General features: G+C 52.6%; 1 long non-coding RNA gene across 1 annotated transcript; it reads left to right on the top strand.

Moving 5' to 3' along the window:
• The first annotated feature begins 10,800 nt into the window (after positions 1 to 10,800).
• LOC138921733 (uncharacterized) lies at positions 10,801 to 15,396 on the top strand. Its single transcript, XR_011434580.1, has 2 exons — positions 10,801 to 11,111; positions 12,915 to 15,396. It is a non-coding gene; the product is annotated as an uncharacterized lncRNA (long non-coding RNA).

Below are 15,396 nucleotides of genomic sequence, written 5' to 3'. Positions count from 1 at the left end.
AATGTTGCAGTGGTTTTCAAAACCCGAGATTCTAACAACTCCCTGATATGCTGTATTGCAACACCCATTTGTATGCTTTTGTTTTTAAATAATTTATTGACAAAGTTTACTGGCTGAGCTCTGGCAGTTCCTGTCTGGCGCTCACGCCGGAGAGTTATATTTGTGCAGACACCGCAGGGGTGGGGTCTGTGCACTGACGGGCAAGCTGGCTTCCCGCCGTGGTCCCAGTGCTAACGCCTCGCGGAGGAGCTTCTCTTCCCTCTTCTGCCACAGCCATTGCCACCATCAATCTGGGCCTTGGGGCTCTGTGGCGCCGGGGACTACCCTGAGGCATGCCTGTGTACCCGGGGTTGCTAGGGAGTCCTTGGGGCTGCGCTGTCTGCAAGCCCGGGCTGCCACCCCGGGTTATCTGTGCTGCTCACAAAAGCATGCTCCATTGTCCCACCTGATGTCACTTATGAAACATAGGTTCAAAGATAAAATCATTAAGAATTTCAAGATGGAGACAATAGAGCAGTAAAGCACGCAAAGGGCCCTTCTGAGAGCGGGCCTGTGCCGCTGCCTCCTGAACGCAGGCTTCAGGCAGTGCCTCCCGACACACTCCCTGGTCAACTGGCACAAAACCGCCTGTGTTGCTTTGAGTTCCCCTCAAAGCAGAGGGGCCCTGAGGCAAAGATGTAGGGGTAGGCTGTTATTTGGGAGGGCGATCACAGGAAGCACAGTGACAGGGTTGGGGAAGCGAGAAAGGGAAGTGGGCAAAGCCAATTAAGGTCTGTCAATGGGTGGATCGTCCCTTGGGTAACTGGGGCCCCGCTCTGCGGGAAGTCCTCTGAGGGACCATGCAGAAGACACTGGAAGCATCCTTTTAAGACGGAGAGGCCAGGAAGCTGGGGTGGGTACCTTCGACTCCCGTTCCTCACTGGTCCAGGGTTGCTCCTGCATTCCTGGGGCATTAATACCCAGCCTGCCCCCTTGCCCCGCAACCCAACCCAAGCATGCCCCTGGGCCAGAGAGTGCCTTCTGGCGAGGCAGGAAGCTGCGGGCGAACCTTTCACAGATGACCTCCTAGGATGTGATTGCTGCTAGATGGGCCCCAGTGCCTCCTCTCACCTCTCTCACCCCTACCCTCTCCCCACCCCCCCCAACATGCATGCACATACACGCACACACGTGCACAAACTGCTTGGGCCTTCTCATTTATCCTTAAAGCTATAATTAGCGCTTAATTTCCTCCTTACATTAGTATTGCAAATGCCTCCAACAACTTTATTTTCTTGCTTTATTTATACCAGTGAAAAGGCACTTAGAAGCAAATTATGCTTGCCTCCATATATCTCTCTACCTGTGTATCTCTGTGTTTATGGGGTGCCTATCACCGTGGTATCTGGGCACTTAGACAGCCCCATTAGGTGAAATTCATTACCTAGGAGAGGATGAAAGCCACACTCCTCCTCCAGCCCTGCGCAGAAGGCGCTTGGTGGCACACCCAGGGCTCGGGCTCCGGGAGACTCGCCAACCCCGAGCCTCTTGTTTTCTGACTCAAGGAGAGGAAGATTTTTGGCAAAGAAGTGAAGCCCCTCCTGGAGTGAGGCATGGAGAGCTTGCAAACCGATTTGGAAGATCTATCAGAGGGTGGGTCTCAATATGTTGGGCATTTAAAATTTGAAATGATTTCAATTTCATTGCTCTCCAAATATCAAATTGAGCCCATTTTTCACAAATGCGGCTCCAAGCTCTGAGCAGCTTCCACCGGAAGATTCTGGATGTTAACTCCTTCTTTCTCACTTTGTGCTTCCAGAGGGTGCCAAGCTCAAACAGCCCCGAGCAGCTCTTTGTGCTCGGGCCCACGCGGCTGCTATAAGGCCCCAGCTCCCCAGCACCAACTGGGCACGATGATGGAGACCTCTGGCCCTCATTGCTGGTCACAGCCCCGGAGTCCCTGTCCCAACCCTTCCTTCCAGCCTCGGCCTTCTGCCCTCGGGCCTCCCTCTGACTTTATGGCCTGGCCTTGCCCCAGACAGCAGTGACCACTGCGACGCTCTTTCACTGTAGCTGCCATTCTGTCTCACGGCCGCTGTGGGCCATCCTGATGAAACACCTGTCAACCCGGGACTCTCAGGGTCCCCACTGTGGGCATTTCCCCCAGGGGAGCTCACGTGGGTCCAGATAGAAGAATCCAAATACTATTACGGGTGAGGAAATACAGGTAAAGAAACCCTTGCCTTTTAAAATGACCTAAGTAGTACATGTTAACTATATTTTTTAAATTAAAAAAACCCCACAAACCAACAACATAGATGAACGACATGGTGAAAATTGAAACCGTGCAAAGTCCCACCTCCCCAGAGGTAGCCATTGTTAACACATGATGGTGTACACTGTGTCGAGCTTTCACTCTGCACATATATACATATGAACCTGTTTACTTAAACCAAATTAGAATATGCCATATGAACTAATTCAGAAACTGCTTTATTCACTTAACAATGGATCATGAGTATTTTCCTAAATAAAAAATACATCTACATTGAGCTTTTTTTTTGCTGAGGAAGATTGGCCCTGAGCTAACAATCTTTCTCTCTTTTGTATGTGGGACACCACCACAGCATGGCTGACAGTGGTATAGGTCTGTGCCTGGGATCTATACCTGTGGACCTGGGCCACCAAAGCAGAGTGTGCTGACCTTAACCACTATGTCCCAGGGCTGGCCCCTATGTTGAGTTTTTTAATGGTTGCCCAGTGTTCTATTGTATGAAAACATTATCATTTATTAAACGTACCTCCTGTAGTTCATTTAGGTTGTTGGCAAGTTTTCACTATTATAAACTACACTGGGGTGAGCTCCCCCATGTCAGGTATTCCACTGTGACCACTTTTGACAATTGCTGGGTCGATTTGAAAGCTTTTGACCCATGGCCAAATTGCCCTCCAGAAAGCTTGAGCAGGTTTACCTTCCTGCCAGGGATGAAGGGAAGAGGGCACGGGCAGCGCTTCCAGTCTCTTCTCTGTCCTCCAGTCATCGTCTCCCCCTCCTGAAGACCTCTGTGGCTGGCCCCTGCAAGCCAGACGAGCCCAGACGAAATGGAGATGGCTGCCTGAGGGGCTCCCCAACCCCTGGCCCCCAGCCCTGCCACGTGCCTGTCTGGGCCGATAGCCTGTGGAGGATCCCTGCAGCCATGGTGGAGCCTGGCCAAGGCTTTGGGCATGTGAGGCCAGGACTGGGGATGGGCTTGGAGGAACTCCCAGACACAGGGGAAGTCACCTGGGACCCTCCTCTCCAGGACACTGTAAATCTCTTCCCACCTCCACCTCTGTTCCTGTGATTTGTTGCCGGAATCCCCTGCCTCCATCCCTGCAGGACCCCAGTGTTAATGCCACTTCCTCCACAGAGCCTTCCCTGATTCCAGACAGAAGGGGTCCCTCTGGCCTGTGGCTCGGGATCCCCTTTTCACAGACGTTGGTGCAGTTGTCTTACTCCTGCTTCTAGGCTGAGCTCTCTCTTAAGGCGGCAACTGCATTTCATTTGCCAAAGGCAAGCGTCACTGTGTATGTACCATGTAGTTTCCAAGCCCTCCCTCTCCAAGGGGCCACGTCACAGACTCACTGGGTGGGGAGGAGGTGGGTGTCTGACCAGAGAAGGAAGGAGGAGAAAGAAGGAGAAGTTCTAAGGTCCGTCTGGAACCTTCTATGTTCTCCACATGCGACACACAGGACTTGCCCCAGCTGAAGCAGACCTGCTAGGGCTCTAGGGAGCCCAGACCTTGCAGTGCGCATGGCTGCTGTGATATTGTGATTTATAATGAGAAATGTATATTTGGTCTTGGACCAGTTCCTAGCACTGAGCTCCAGAAACCCTTGGAATTTCCTGTGATAAGGGCGATAAAGGTATCTTTTGTTGTGTTAATGAGGTGACTTTTGGAAAGCCCTTAGGTCACCAAAGGATGGGGGCTGGTAGCCAAGGGAACCAACCATGTGATTACAGAGTTGGAATTTTCGGTCCCACCCCCTGGCCTCTGGGGGAGAGAAGAGAGGCTGGAGGTTGAATCAATCACTGATGGCCAATGATTTAATGGAGATGCAGGGAGAGTGGTGTGCCCTGAGAGGACGTGGCAGCTCCTCGCCCTGTCCCCACACCTTGCCCTGTGCATCTCTTCCGTCTGGCTGTTCCTCACTCATATCCTTTTGTAATAGACTGGTGATCTAATGAGTAAGATATTTCTTAAGTTCTGTGAGTCGCTCTAGCAAATTAGTTGAACCCAAGGAAGAAGGGAGTTGTTGGGACCTTTGATTTATAGACGGTTGGTCAGAAGCACAGGTAACAACCTGGGCTTGCGACTGGCGTCTGAAGTTGGGGTGGAGGGAGAGTCTTGTAGGCCGGAGCCCTTCACCTGTGGGATGTGATGCTATCTCCACATAGATAGTGTCAGGATTGAGCTGCATGGTAGTACACCCGGCTGGTATCTGGAGCACGGCTTATTGTTGGTGTAGGGGCTCCCCTCCCCCGACACACACAGTGGAATTGGGTTCAGGAACCCCAAATAGCTGCCATTCTGAGTGACTCCAGGACAATGAGGAGAGCTTCCAAGGTAAGAGAACGAGCATCCACCAGCACGATGGAGCCCAAGGGCTGGGGCAATATGATGCCAGAGCTGTGACGGTAGTAATTATGACAACAATTACCACTGCTATTACAACTCTATTACTGTTACTATGACTACTGAACCTTTGTGTCAAGAGGGGAATGTGGGGGAGCTGCAGTTCCCAGGCCCTGACTGCTGTGGCCCGAGAGCTCGAGGAGCACCTTGGTCCCATCTTAAGCAGTGGATCAGGAATCCCCTTTTCACAGGCGTTGATAGTCTCATCCGTGCTTCCAAGCTACAGTCTCTTTAAAGACCAGAATTGCATTTTATTTACCAAAGGCAGGGGTTGTGTCCTTTTTTTTTTCTGCTTTATCTCCCCAAACCCCCCCTGTACACAGTTGTGACAAATAAAAATGGCAAGCAATAGGATATATTGGAGAATATGAGGAAGCCATTTGGTATAAACCTAATTCGGCCTGACCTTGTCTTTCCAAAAGGGCCTGACCGAGGCCATTGAGCATGTATTGCATATCTGCTTTAGAGATTCCCTATGGCAAGAGCAAAGGCCCTTGAGATAAAGGTGCAACTTCCCTCCCCCTCCCAACGTTGGCATCTCTTTAAGGATTAAGTATCTTTCCTTAGGCTAGAAACTGATTGCTGCGCTCACCTATGACCGCCCAGCTCCAGACAATAGACTTGCCTCCTGCTACGCCCACCAAGATAGCAGACCCACTACCTGCTGTGTCCATCAAGTGCTGTGCCGACAGGGCAATCTTGTGACTATTGTGGGAGGGACGTTTCAATCATATGTGAAACACCCTGTTTGGGGGTATATAACTACTCTGTGCACCCCACGTCTTCGGTGCCATTTCTTCCTTTGGGAAGAAAGGCCCCGGGCCATGGTCCTCAGATTTCAACTCAGAATAAACTCACCCAAATTTTCATTTATAGATTGGTTATGGATTATTTTCATCGACAGTTGTATATCTTAGTTGCAGGTCCTTCTAGTTGTGGGATGTGGGACACCGCTTCAATGTGGCCTGACGAGCAGTGCCATGTCTGCACCCAGGATCCGAACCCTGGGCCGCCGCAGCGGAGTGCTTGAACTTAACCACTCCGCCACGGAGCTGGCCCCAGGGGGGTTGTGTCTTATTTGACCTTGTAGTCCAACAAGTGGAGCACAGTGACTGGCTAATAATAAGTGTTCGATGAATTATCAGCACTGCCATGACTTGACTGCTTACCCCCATCCTACCTCCTCTGGTCCACACAACAGCAACGTCGGGAACCTATGCCTATGACTCTCCTCTTTTGATAACTGAGGAAACTGAGGCTTAGAGAGGGTAAGTCATTTGCCCAGGGTCCACAGCAGTGAGTGGCAGAGCTTAGACTTCCACCTGGTTTTGCCCAATCCCAACACTTGTATTCTTTTTTTTTTTTTTTAAAGATTTTATTTTTTCCTTTTTCTCCCCAAAGCCCCCCGGTACATAGTTGTGTATTCTTTGCTGTGGGTTCCTCTAGTTGTGGCATGTGGGACGCCGCCTCAGCGTGGTCTGACGAGCAGTGCCATGTCCGCGCCCAGGATTCGAACCGACGAAACACTGGGCTGCCTGCAGCGGAGCGCGCGAATGTAACCACTCGGCCACGGGGCCAGCCCCCCCAACACTTGTATTCTTAACCACTGTATGTTTCCTATCGCTGCTGTAATAAATTACCACAAATGTAGCAACATAAAACAATACACATTTGTCATCTTACAGTTCTGGAGGTCAAAAGTTCAAAAGGAGTCTTCTGGGGCTATAATCAAGGTGTTGGCAGAGCTAGTTCCTTCTGGAGGCTCCAAAGGAAAATCTATTCTTTGCCCCTTCTGGCTTCTAGAGGCTGCCAGTATTCCTTGACTTGTGGCTGCATTACTCCAATCTCTGCTTCTGCGGTCGCGTGACCTCCCCTGACCTCCTGCCTCCCTCTTAGAAGGACACTTGTGATTACATCAGATCCATGGAGAGAAGCTAGGATGATCTCCCCGTCTCAAGGTCCTTAACGTCATCATATCTGCAAAGTCCCTTTTGCCATGTAAGTTGCCACTTGCAAGTTCCGAGAATTCAGATGCTGGTATCTTTGGGGAGCCCATTATTTGGTCTAATACAGCCACTTTCTGCACCACCTCCCTTACAAATGATGATGGAATGAATTAATGAAGGAATGGGTGGTATGGAACAGTGTGCCCTTAGTTTGGGTGCTCCCAAAAGCAGACAACAAATTAGGTACATGTGGTTTACTTGGAGGTGATCCCAGGAAACCCCAGTAGGGCAGTGGGGAAGTGAGACAGGGAAGTGGGAAAAGCCACTAAAGGTATATATGTGAACTGGTTGCTCCTGTGGGCAATGGGGCTCGGTCTCGTTGGGGACCCTCTTAGAAACTGTTTTGAACACATCTCAGAATCGTCCCGCTGAGGGTAGCTGTGTTAGTGTCCTAGGGCTGCCATAACAAAGTACCACAAACTGGGGGCTTACAACAGAAATGTATTCCCTCAGAGTTCTGGAGCCCGGATATCTGAAATCAAAGTGTCAGCAGGGTTGCTTCCTTCTGGAGGTTTTCGGGGAGAATGTGTTCCAGGCCTCTTTCCACGCTTCTGGTGACTGTTGACAATCCTCAGTGTTCCTTGGCTTGTAGACACATCATTTCAATCTCTGCCTCCATCTTCATGTCACCTTCTCCTCTGTGTGTCTTCTCCCCTTCTCTTCTCTTGTAAGGACATTTGTCATTGGATTTAGGGTCCACTTGGATAATCCAGGATGATCTTGTAGGGATCTATTCCTACACCCTCTAGGCCCTTCTGGTTGGCCTGAGAATTAAATTGGCATGAGGCAGAGTAACAGGAGACAATCAAACAAATTTAATAACATGTACACATAGGAGAAACCCAGGAAAACTGAATAACTCACCAAAATGGCTGAAGCCACCACCTTAAATACCATCTTTAGTTAAAGAGAAAGGAGGATGTTGGGGGTAGTGGTTTGGGACTTCAAAGGGGAGGAAGGCAATTTACATGGAGATGGAAAAGCAAATGTTTGGTAAACAAATGTTTGCCATGCCTTGTAAAGACAGTGAGACATGGGGAGGACTTTGATTAAAAGGCCCGTGGTAGGTCCTCCCTATCTATCGCACCTGGTTCATATGATCCTATAGTTATCTTATGGTATTAGCTTCTTCCTTAAATTCTTTTAGGCAGTTAGGGGGGAAGGTCAAAGTTTCTTTCAGAGTCTTTTGTTCTTAAAAATAAGGGCCGGCCTGGTGGTGCAGCAGTTGAGTGTGCACGTTCTGCTTCAGTGGCCCGGGGTTCACCGGTTCGGATCCCGGGTGTGGATATGGCACCACTTGTAAAACAAGCTGTGGCAGGCATCCCACATATGAAGCAGGGGAAGATGGGCACGGATGTTAGCTCAGGGCCAGTATTCCTCAGCAAAAAGAGGAGGATTGGCAGCAGATGTTAGCTCAGGGCTAATCTTCCTCAAAAACATAAAAAAATAATCAAGCCACATTTTGGGGTGGCGAATTCTGATCCCCCACAATCTCATCTTGAGATCGTTAATTTGATTATGTCTACAAAGACCCTTTTTCTAAATAAGGTCATGTTCACAGTTTCCGGGTAGACATATCTTTTGGGGGTCACCACTCAACCCACTACAGATGTGAAGCTAAAGTATTGATCCACAGACTCTCATCCCTCGCTGGCTGGGGTTGACCCTGGTGGTGTCAAACCCTAGCACTGGGCCTTTCCCTCTACCCAGCAAGCTCCCATGTGTCCACAGAAAGCCCCAGGCAGGGAAGCAGAAGGGGAGAGGCAGGCACCTGAGATGGGAGGCGGTCAGCAGGCTCAGGCACTGTCTACCGAGGCTGCGGGTGAACCCAGAGATGGGCCCGGGGGATGCGGCGGGAAGCCTTGTCCGGGGATGTGCAGAATCTGCCTCAGGGACACGGATGACAGAGAGCCTTCCCGCGTCCCAATATTTCCTTCCCCTCCCTCCCCGCACTCCTTAGGTGCCCTGGCCTTGCCTCCGCCTCTGGAATAGATGAATCAGCAGGAAAAACTCTTGTCTGCCCAGAAAGCCAGAGAAAGATTGAGGCCCAGGGTGTTTCACTGCCCTTCCCACACAAACGGGCCCGGGAGTTTGGCTTCGAAGCAGCGCAGCCGGTGAGGCTGTACATCTTTCTGAGCAGGCCAAGCGGAAGGAGGGGCGGGGTGGGGGCGGGGGTGGGGGAGAAGTAATTAGTTTGATGAATCTTCTTTTTAAGTCGCTCTCTACATGGGGCTCTCACGGCGTTATAGGCTCAGTGATGCATTCCCTAAGTTTTATGAATCCTTAAACATGGGCCATTTTTCAAAAGAGAGAGGTGAAAGTAATCATCTGTCGCACAAGCCCTAGGTGTCCCTGATCTGGAATAAGGACACCCGATGAGGCCCCCAGGCCTCAGAGGGCTTTCGAGACTCAGGATGAGGCTTAAGCCTTCTCACTCCCACCTCGCTGCCGGAAGGGATGTGTTCTCGGCAAGGCTCTCTTCTACGTGGCCGTCCGGTGCTCTGATCTGGGGCTGGGGAACGTAAGTGTGACAGGACCCTGTCCTGCGTAAGCCCACAGCCTGCTCAGACATGTGGCTTGGGGAAGACTGTCAGTAGACCCTTCTCGCTAGCCTGGGTGGTAGATTGCAAAATTGGCCCCAAATTCTTCCCTGCCCTTTGGCAGCGCCCTCCTATGCTAACCTTGAACTTGGTCATTCACTTGCTTTGGCGAGTTGCAAACCTAAGGTAAGCCAAGGCTTAAAAAGCGCTCGCACGGTGCTTGTGCGCTTGCTGCTCTTGGAATCTTCGGCCACATGAGAACAAGCCCAGGCCAATCGGTGGGAGGACGAGAGCCATGGATCAGCTAGCCCTTTGCTTCAGCTGACAGCCAGCTCCCAGAAGCAGAGCTTCCTGGCTGAGCACGGGCTGGAGGCCAGGGATGGGACGCAGTCGATAAAGGAAACGTCATTGAGCAGGTCCGCACTGCGGGCACTTGGAGCGCAATCCTACTGGGGACTATGAGGGGACAGTGAGGACCTCACGCCTCAGAGTTATCCCCCCAGGTATATCCCCCAACTCCCTTCAGTCCCTGATTGAGGGCTACTCCTGGAGACCCGTCAACTCGCCACCAGCCTGACCCAGCCCACAGTACCTATTGTAGACGCAGGAGCCAAACAGATGGCGTGTCTCAGCTTTTCGTGGTCCCCGTGAGGAGCCCCCACTGGAGCTCCCGGTGAGACTACTCGTGGTTTATTCTCAGGCTGATTCCCGGCCCAGAGCAGTTCCTGACTTTGACCCTAATGCTCTGCCAGCAAAACTAAGCTCGCTTTCTACGCCTTTTGGGAGCTTTTTGCTGATGGGACTAACCAACAGAACTCAAAAAGCTTTGATCTTCTTGTTTCTAATTTGAGGTCAGTCCCCAGACTGTAAATTCGTTTTAATGGATGGAGAGGCCTCCCTGGGAGTGAGTTTAATGCAACAAATAGAGCAGACCCCTGCGCTGGGAGGTAGCTGGGTATTGGGCCAGTGCACAGGCTGGTGGCTTCTCCTTCTGCTGGGCTAATGGACAGTATCATCGAGGCGGCCCAACCTGGCATGTTCTAGACTCCATCTCTACTCTCCACCCAGTGCCAGCCTGAAAAACCCAGGGTGCTCCCCCACTGCAGCCGTCCAAGAGGAGGAAACCTGGAACAGTAGAATCTAGAAAAAACAGCCCCTTCTATCCTCACCTACGATGAGACACCAGCGTGTGTGGTCCTGAAAGCAAGGCTCCTTTGCCTCCCTTTCTCTCAAGGACCACGATCTGTCTCTTTCCCCTTGGCCTTTGGCCATCCACGGAACTGCCAGCCCTAGAACGCCCATTTCGAGGCTGAAGCCAAATTGGTAATAAAGGCTGCAGGTCCTTTCTGAGCAAAGCTGACCTGCCCATTGGGTAAGGCCAGATGTGTGCCGGGCACTATGTGCCCATGCTGAAGCCACAGCCACTGGCTAGGAGCAATGACCAGGAGTGGCCCGGGCCATGTCTGATGGGCAGACACGTTTGCCTCTGAGTGTCCTATGAGGAATTGCCGACCCGATTGGTCAGCACTGGCCTGGAGCCTGGAGCATAGCCCTGCCCAGAAGAGGCCTGGCCCAGAGCCTTGTTCTCGCCTTTCCCTTGCGTGGAGAGAGCCCCTGACCTGGGGGAGGGCACTTGCCGCAGCCACTGGGCCTCTAGCTCATGTTCTAGGGGAAAGCCCCTCACTTCGGACGCCTCCCGAGATGCGTGATTGTGGGAGAAGTGGCAGAAACCAGCACGGAGCCTATCTCCTGCCTAGCTCTTGGGGGCTGAGAGGGCGGGCGGTGTGGGCAGAAGGGAGGGTACAGACTTCTCACAGACAGGGGCCAATTCCTGTTGAAGAGGTCACATCCCCAGGGCTGCCCTTTGAGACATTTCCTGCCTGATCGGATCACAGAAACCAGCAGAAAAGGTGAGTATGTGTGGATGAATGAATATGTGTGTGCATGAGTGTGTGCGTGTGTGTCTATGTGTGGGCACGTGTTGTGAATGTGGGGGATGTGTTGTGGGGAATGTGTGTGTCTATGTATTTGTTTGCAGGTGTGTATTTGTGTATGCACGTGTGTGCCCATCCACACTATGAAATCTCCAGTGTCGAGGGAAGATTAATTTGGGGCCACAGTCAGAACGCTTTAGGCCTAGGAATGAGAGGTGGAGACTGGAACATAGAGTCCTTGAGAGTCATTCAGTAATTCTCTTTCCCCCTCGAGTCACACACAAGGGCTGCTGCTTCCTTCTGATCACCTCCCCTTTGTTCTTCCCACCTTCATCTTTGCCATGTCACTGTTGGTCAGGGCTGGGAGAGTCCAACTGCCAGCATCTCCATTACCATTAATATCACCTGTCCCTGCCCCCACTCCCCAAGCATCGGGATGGTGAGGCAGCCGAACTGCCACATTCTGGGGTCATCCATACCTGCCTGCAAAATGAGGGGCGAGTGAGAATGACCGTTTACAGAGCACCTAGCACGCGCCAGGCTCTGTGACTCTTGGCCCTTGGCCACATACCCTCCCCATGTTTCCTGGGGTCCCCTCCCAAGTACTCCACTTGCGCTCACACCCTGATCTCAGGGGCTACCTTCGGGGGACCCAGATAAAACAAGTGACTTATCTGATTGACGAGTTGGGGCAAAGAATCCAGGCCCAGCGGGCTTAGCCCCTTCTGGGTCCCCTTTGGAAAGCAGCCGCCCCAGAAAAAGCACGTCATCTCAGCTCCCAGGGGTCTTCGGTTCTGCATGTAGCTGAGTGGGTCAGATCGACGCTGGGCCAGTGTCAGCAAGACAATTGTGACAGATTTCGAGCCACATCCGCGAATATATCCTTTTCTGTAATAAAAGACGTTTTGGACTTCCATGTCTATTTCTCAATTGGTCAGGAGGAGAAAGGAGTGTTATTAATTGACCCTCCTGAAACCCCAACGTTTATCACTGTATTCCCAGAACTGAAAAGTGCCAGGAATATAATAGGAACTCATTAATATTTATTGAGTGGAAAAAAGTGACAGAGCAAGATTCAAACCCAGTTCTGTCTTCCTCCAAGGCCACGCCACTTTCTCTCCACCCTGTCCAAGAGGGGAGGGCTAGAGCGAGACTGACGCCTGCCGCTCCTGCCCTTCTGCAAGGAGAACGTTCTCTGTGGGCCACAGCCCAGGGGCGAGGTGCAGCGGCTCTGCCGGGGAAGCCAGGGCCCGGCGGGGGAAGGCCATGTCCCTGCGCGTCACCCTGCCAGCCTCGTCTCATCACAGCCCCGTGTGTTTTGACTGAGAAGCTCTACCTGCCTCTCGGGATTGATGTGAAGATTAATGCCTGTTTAGCAAATTACAGCTTCCCCAGCACCTCCCGCTCCCGGGAGAGCAGGAGCCTTGGAAACGGAAAGTGGAAACAAATCTCGCGCTCCGTGTCCAGGCTTGGCCGCAGCACTACCAGCTGGGCCCAGCTCCACCGAGCATGGGGGCTTAGCAAAGGGGGCTGAGGCCTGGGGCCCGCCAAAGCGAAAGCCGAGGGAGTGCCAAGCCCACCCTCGGGCTCTGGGGCGTGCGGGGCCATTCTGGAAAGACAGCCAAGGGCAGCTTGAGGACAGAGCCTGTCTCTAAAGGGCGGAACGGGGGAGAGAGGGGAGTCCTGTCCACACGCAGGATGGAACCGTCTGCCCCTCTCCGAGGCGGTTTCTGCCCTTCTCCAAGGCAGGGTGGGCTGATCCCGCTCCTTTCTTCTCAGGACCTCAGAGGGGAATCTGCAGGATTATGGCAACATTTGCTCAATTTGAGGTTCCGGAGAAATGGCTGTAGAGATGGTGGCAAGGAAATCCTCAGCTGATCATGTGTGAATGAAGAGCCGAGGGACGAGGCCGGGAGGCAGGTCTGAAGGGAGAGAACCTGCAGCAGACACAGGGGTTGTCGCCCGGCCCAGATGTCCCCGGCACTCCCAGTTTCTGTGTGCGCAGCGGAGTGACTGTGAGCTCGGGTGACCTCCGCCCCGGGGCTTGATCGCCACCTGCACGCAGGCCAGGCTCGCAGCTGGAGACACAGGAGTCAGAAGAGAATCGCTCAGGCAGGCGTGGTGGCCCTGTGGCCCCTCTTTCTTGATAGCGCTTCGCTCCCTTCCCCCTCTTGCCTCCCCTACTCCACTGTGTTTCCTCCCCAAAAAACCAGCTATGCTCAAGTTTTGGTCTCAGAAGTCTGCTGCTGAGGGAACCCAAACTAGGTCAGCTTTAAAGGGAGGGATTTGAGGAGGCAAGGGAAGGGAGAGTCTGGAAAACACACCAGGGGGAGTGTAAACTGACCTGGTGGCTACCACTTACACAGAAGAAAAAAGGTGTTCTGTTCACGTCCATCAAAGTCACCTTATTTTTTTTAAACTCCCAACTCCACCCTCTCTCCCTTCTGAACAGTCTCTTTCCAGAACAGCAACAGTATGTTAACAGAATTTACCCATCTGTGAGTGAAAAGATTTCTTGATGACTGGAGGCCTCCGGGGTGGGCCCACCCAACTCTGCCCTGTCCTGCCCAGCCCAGCCCAGAAAGTGTCTCCTGCTGCCTCGTGCTACTGATGCCCCTGGGCTGGGCCTGGGGCGGAGTGGCATCTGGCAGGCTGGGGAGAGAGAGCCTTCCCCACGGTTCAGGCCCCTGCTCGCTCCCTCCACCCCTCCATCCTCTCACAGACCAAGTCGGGATCTGGATCCCCAGATTCCTTATCAAGAAGTGGGTTTAGAGGACTTTTGATTGCTTTACTTGATTTCCTGTCCTAGACCCATATGACAGCTTTGTTTCAGAGGTCGCCCAGAGAAGAAATGGAAAACCTGAGGCCGGAAACAACCTGCTGCTTCTGCAAATCAGAGGCCTGTGGCCCGTGGCTCTCTCCTGAGAAGAGGGCCCTTGAAGGGAGCCTGTCTGCACTGGGGGATGAGCAAGGAGAGGCTCGTGGATCCCAGGGAACACTCACAAGGGTGTGGCCTGGACACCTCAGCCTCCTTGCCTGCGTCCCCCAGAGGCGTCTTCATTCCACCGCCCCACCACAGTGACGGCGGGAAAGAGAGGACGTGCAGGAGAAGGAGCCTGGGAGGGCGCTCCCCCGGGGGGTCCTGTGTCACCGGTGATGTGGAAGGGCCATGGAGTAGGAAAGCGTCGCGACTAGCTACCCCGAGGAACTCAAGCGTAGATCCTGATATTTTAGCTATTTTTCCAAATTGTTTCTTTTCCTTTTGTTATGTTAAGGAATGCAATCACCAACCTCCTGAACCAGACCAGGCCTCACCACGAGAGCCTACCCTATGCCCTTTGCCTCATTTTCATGCTAAGAACTCTCCAGGAGGAGCTTAGGCCTCATTACCATCACCTGCAGTGTGTGTGGAAGCATGTTTTCCAACTGAGCCTGCGCAAGCGAATACCCACCTCTCCTTTTGAATATTCATTCCCATCCAAAATAAAAGGGCCCTGCTTCCCTTTGTTTGGGGCCACCGTGACTCTGGAAATGGTTCCTCATGGGCTCCCATTTGCCGCAAATATACTTTACTTTGTGAGACAACTACTTCTGGTGGAGAGGCTGATTTAACTCGCCAGGAGGGAACCCACTTTGGTTTCAGTAACAGAAGGACAGGTGACTCTTGTATGTGCCAGGGCTGTCCCATATGCCATCTCATGTAACTCTCACAGTACCCCTTGAATGGGATCTGCCTGTTGTCTGAGTCATTCGACCCAAGCCAACAAAACCGAGAGGCAAAGAAGCCAGGTCTTGAACCCACGCCCCTCTGGCTTCTGAGCCCACGTCCGAGCTTCTTGCACAAAGCCTCACACTGCCCCTCCAGGGGTCTGCAGAGCTGGAAACCGGGTCCTGTCCTGGACCCCAGGTGGATCGCAAGTTGCCTTGCATCTCAGAAGCTCAGTGTCCTTGTCTGCCAAGGAAGGAAGCAGGACCCGCCAACATCTTCCTCTCCTACCCTGCACTTGCGGAGGCTCCTGCGGGGTAGCGGCACAAGGCACCAGTGTGGGCCAGAGGGGCAGGTTGCAGGTGGGGGCTGGGCATTCTTTCTGGGGACTTGAGGTAGTGGGTTTCTGACGGATCAGCCTGCTCCGGCTGAGAGTGCAGCTTCCTGCCCCCACAATTCCCAGAAACTTCTCTATCTGACCCTAGCAGACCAGTTCCGGGCACAAGGTTGTTCGAGTTCTTTTTCTGCATAATAAACTACCCCAATCCCGAGTGG

Source organism: Equus caballus, chromosome X (assembly GCF_041296265.1).
Source record: "Equus caballus isolate H_3958 breed thoroughbred chromosome X, TB-T2T, whole genome shotgun sequence".
NCBI classification, from domain to species: domain Eukaryota; kingdom Metazoa; phylum Chordata; class Mammalia; order Perissodactyla; family Equidae; genus Equus; species Equus caballus.
Note: the sequence above shows the minus strand (reverse complement) of the source record. Positions and strands in the feature narration are given on the sequence as shown.